Genomic DNA, 4,921 nt, shown 5'->3' on the forward strand with positions numbered 1-4,921 from the left:
CCCCTTGGTTCTAAAATAATCCCCATGTCGTCTTGAGCATGATGGTATACTTGGATTTGAATTTGGTTATTGTTTGATTGTAGATAGGATATCGCATATTAGGACGTTATCCAGGTTCGATATGTTCAAACAACGGATCGACTTCATTTAAATATATGTTGATCTAGGCATCCCTAGGAGCATGTAGGAATTCACGGATTGTGAATCGGAGCCCCGGATGTCCCGATTCAATAACTGAAAGTTTGCGTTAAACGATAACCGTCCGATTGCGAGTGATCTGACCTTTCGATTCAGACCAAACTTGCAGGACGTGTATTCTAAACCTTGTTGAACCCATAGAAACTTTCGGATCGTAAAATAGAGCTCATGGGCCCGGTTGACCAATTATGGAAAGTTTGATTGCCGATTGACTGAGCTTCTTCCGAGGCTATCCCGTCATCCGAAACATGTAGTTGGACCTTAGAAACGTCTCGTTCCTTGAAACCCGGGAACTAGGATTTTAATTTAAAGTTCTTGTTTGAAGCATTTTATATTAATTTCATACTTGTATTCTAAACTAGGTACTCCAACCACACGCACGCCTGCGGGACCCTCTCAGGGTCAAACAACGTGGGATTACTTATGAGTGGACATTGTTTTCAAATGCTAACATTATTTTTAAGACGGAAAGTTATGCATGATGATTTAATGGTTTATTGAGTTTATTATTTTATTAATTGTTAAACGTGATATTTCTATATATTTTCGAAATATATTTGCGTTTTGGCATATTGCAAGTATCTTGAGTTGATATATAATATTTTCGAGAATTTCTATCTATGATTGGTTATGTGTGGGGTATGTGGGATGTTGGATTGAGATTGCGAAAAGAGAGTGGATTATTAGTTATGTCAGTTTGAAGTGTTATAAGCACTACCTTATGTACCTCCCCGAATTTGGAACTTTGGATTTGGAATGTTGAGATACTTGGATATGTTAGAACTCGGGCACCCTAACGGGTTTCGTAGACCCTTAGGGGGATAATCTGCGCGCATAGGACTTGTCACAGCGTACAGTATTGAAGATTCTGTTGTACGTGCTGGTGAGCTTAGTCCCAGTTGGACGGCTCATTCCCTAGCCACATGGTCAATTGAGGATTCATCCATGTGAACTAGTCAAACAATCCCCCGGTTGGATTGTTTCCCCAGTACAAACTTGTTGGTGTGAAACTTATATATATTTATATACCTATTATATAATATATATATATATATATGTATATATATATATATATCTATTCATTCGTTCTTGTTTATCGATGATGATACTTCCTCGCTCGCCGTGTCAACAGGCACACGTCTTGAGAGAATGGTTTGGGAATAGTATGAAAGGCTTGAACGGGATGAGAAACAAATTTTCATTATGGGAGTTCAGATTTCATTATGGTTTTGACCCAACTAAATATATATATATATATATATATGTGGTTATATCGGTTTTGAACACATATGGTTTTTAGCATCGTTTTCTAAATGGTGGGAGTTATATTATGTTGGTTTCAACTGTGAACTAAACTTTGTTTTTGTCCACTCACACTTTTCTGCTTTGCGCCCCCCAAGTAGTTGATTGAATTGAGCAGAGAGCCGGGTCGTGAGCTTCCAAATCCCGAGCTTACGTAGGATGAACTTTTAATCCTTTCTATTATGTTGAACTTCCTTTTCATTTGTAAATTGAATTCTCTAGATATGCTCTGTTATCGCCTTGTTAGGGTTTGATTTGTAAGGCCGGAGGCCCTTGTTGTAAACAGTTTAATTGAATCTTTCTCTTGCATGCTACCTATTGGGAGATAAATGTGTTTTTACCACGTTGAGAAATTTGGGAAATGTCCAATTTACAAGAGAGACTCTGCCGAAATTTCGGCAGAAAGTCTTGGTCCTTAGTAAGTGGGTCCGCATCAGTAAAATGCCGAACTTTCACGAGATTCGTCCTGGATTCTGAGGAATTAGGGGCGGATCCTGTCGTAGATAGTAAATTAATGAGAAAATTAATTATTGTGCAGCTAATCCTGACATGTTCACACTTGAAGTACACCACGATGGCTACTTTGTTGATGGTTTATATATGGGAAGTATTGTACAATGGGTTGATGGGCAAGATGCAGATGAGGCTTCAATGCTTGAGTTATTTGAAATGGTTAAACACCTTGATTATGATGAACAGAACATTTAATACTATTATAAGCATAGGACAAATGGCTGGGTTGAAATTAAGATAGATATGGATTATTTTGGGGCAGTGAAATTGGTAAAAAGAAGCCAACTGTTTGTGTTATACATAACTAAAAATCCAACACTTGGGGCTCTAAATGTTCAGTCCCCAGTATTCTCTGCATACAGTGAAAATGCTGAAGATTATGAAGAGACTGCTCATGGATATGATGTTAATGAAGAGAATAGGCAATATGACTTCTTGTTTGTTGACAAAGATAAAGAATTTGGTGAGGCAGAGGAAGAATATGGTGAAGTTGAGGTAGAAAGTGCTGAAGTTGAGAAAGGTGAGGAGGATGAGAAAGAAGATGGTGATTTCATAGATAGTGAGTTTGAGCAAAGTGATGAAGATGACAACATGAATTTTCATAGCTATGTTGTAACTGAAAAGTAAGATGATGAGTATAAAGAACTAGGTGAGGGTAAAACTAATGGTTATAATACATCAGACTTAGAAAGTTTGTATGAAGATAATGAAGATGAAGATGGCAAGAAGAGAGGTTTGGGGCAACCAAAATTCAAGCAATACAATAAACAACATGACCTATAAGATCCAATATTCCACTTGGGTTTGGAGTTTCATACTATGCAGGAATGTAGAGAGGCCATGAAGTACTATGCATGCAGGTGTGCTAGAAGACTAAGGTTTGTGAAGAATGAGCCTAATAGGGTGAGGCTGGTATGTGATGGTAATAATGATGGTGATAAAGCAAAGAGCATAGTAAAAGTGATAAGAGTAAGAGGCATGCTAAAGGTGAAGAGGGTGAAGATGAACTTGAAGATTGTCCTTAGTTATTGTATGCTGCACATATTGGGAAATGGCCCACTGTTAGAGTGAAGACATACCATCCAATTCATATCTGCGACAGATCTCAAAGAACTAGGTTTGCTACTTCATAATGGTTGGCTAAAAGGTTTAATGAGGATTTCCGAACCAATCCTAACATGTCAGTTCCTGACTTCATGTCATTGGTAAGGAAACATTATAGTATAGATGTTACTAAGGACCAATGCTACAAGGCAAAGAATTTGGCAAATGAGAGGATTCAAGGACTATTGAAGAACAATATGCAAAGTTGTGGGATTGTTGCGAGGAGCTTAAGAAGCAAAACCCAGGGAGCACGGTTTTAGTGAAGACATCATTGCGGGGAGATGATCCAGTTTTTGAGAGGCTTTATATATGTTTTGCTTAACTGAGGAAGAGGTTTATTGATGGATGCAGAACTGTGGTTGGTTTTAATAGGACTTTCATCAAAGGACAACATCTAGGATAACTTTTAATGGCTGTTGGGATTGATGCCAACAATGGCATGTTCCCAATAGCTTTTGTTGTTGTGGAGACAGAAAGTAGAGACACTTGAACATAGTTTTTAGATATATTCATAAATGATGTTGGGGTAAGAGACACTGGAAATGGTTGGGTTTTTATCACTGACAAACAAAATGGATTGGGGCAAGCAATTGAGGCTTTAAAGCCAGATGCTGAACATAGGCATTGTGTAAGGCATCTGCACAATAATTTTAAAGTTGCTGGGCATGGTAGTTTGGCACTTAAACAAAGGCTATGGGCTACTGCTAGAAGTACAACACTTCCTTAGTGGGAAGCTGAGATGGACAATATTATGGAAATATCTGCACCAGTTCATGCATGGCTTAAGGATATGCCAACAATTCATTGTAGCATGTCACAGTTTAGTACTGGGACCAAGTGTGATATACTTCTAAACAATTTTTGTGAATGTTTCAATTTAGCAATTTTGGAGGCAAGAGATAAACCAATAATCGCGATGGTGGAAAGGATAAGAATATATTTGATGTTAAGAGTTGCAAGAGAAAGAAAGGTGAAATGGACTCAAAGAGTTGGGCCAAGGATCTTTTAGATTATTGAAAAAGAATTTGAAAGATAGTGACTCATGCATTGCACAGAATGCAGGTGGAAACAGGTTTCAAGTCACCCATATGCTTGGTGGGCAGTATGCAGTTGATCTAAATACTCACTCTTACTCTTGTAGAAAATAGGATCTATGTGGCATCCCATGTTGCCATACCATGGCTGCAATATCAAAGGCAAAAGAGGAGCCCAATGAGGTGTATAAGAGAGAAGTTTATGATAGGGCTTATAGTAATTACATTTCACCAATGCCAACCTAATAGTTACGGAGGAAATCAAGTCATAGGCTAATTAAACCCCCAATGTATCACAAACAGAGTGGTAGGCCGAAGAAGGCAAGAACTAGACTAGTTGATGAGATCCCAAAGGGTGTCACTAGGCTTAGGAGATATGGAATTGTAATCCATTGCTCAGTTTGTGAAGGAGAAGGCCATAATGCTACTAATTATGGAAGAGCAGACAACAATATGGGAAGAGGAAGAGGCAGAGGAAAAAGAATGAGAAGAGGAACCAACTCAATCCATCAATCTCAAGAGGAACTTCAATATACAAAAACAACAAGACCTATGTTACAGGTAAAGGATGTGAAATTATGATTGAATGTTTTAATTGGATGACTCATTTGAATTGTTTTAATTGTGATTAATTTCATTTGCAGACAATTAGAGGAGGTTTGACAAGGACTGCAGCCACTGCAAGCCAAACAGCTCCAACCAAAGTTGTTAGCCAATCAACTCCAACCAATGTTGCTTCTCAACCAGCTCCTTGTAGTTTTGTTTCATAA

At 38.2% G+C, this 4,921-nt stretch overlaps 1 pseudogene; it reads left to right on the forward strand.

The window, feature by feature from the left end:
* Positions 1-2,256: 2,256 nt before the first annotated feature.
* On the forward strand, positions 2,257-4,921 carry LOC148920855 (uncharacterized; annotated as a pseudogene).

Source organism: Prunus mume, linkage group LG1 (genome assembly GCF_029339155.1).
Source record: "Prunus mume cultivar Tortuosa linkage group LG1, ASM2933915v1, whole genome shotgun sequence".
NCBI lineage: Eukaryota > Viridiplantae > Streptophyta > Magnoliopsida > Rosales > Rosaceae > Prunus > Prunus mume.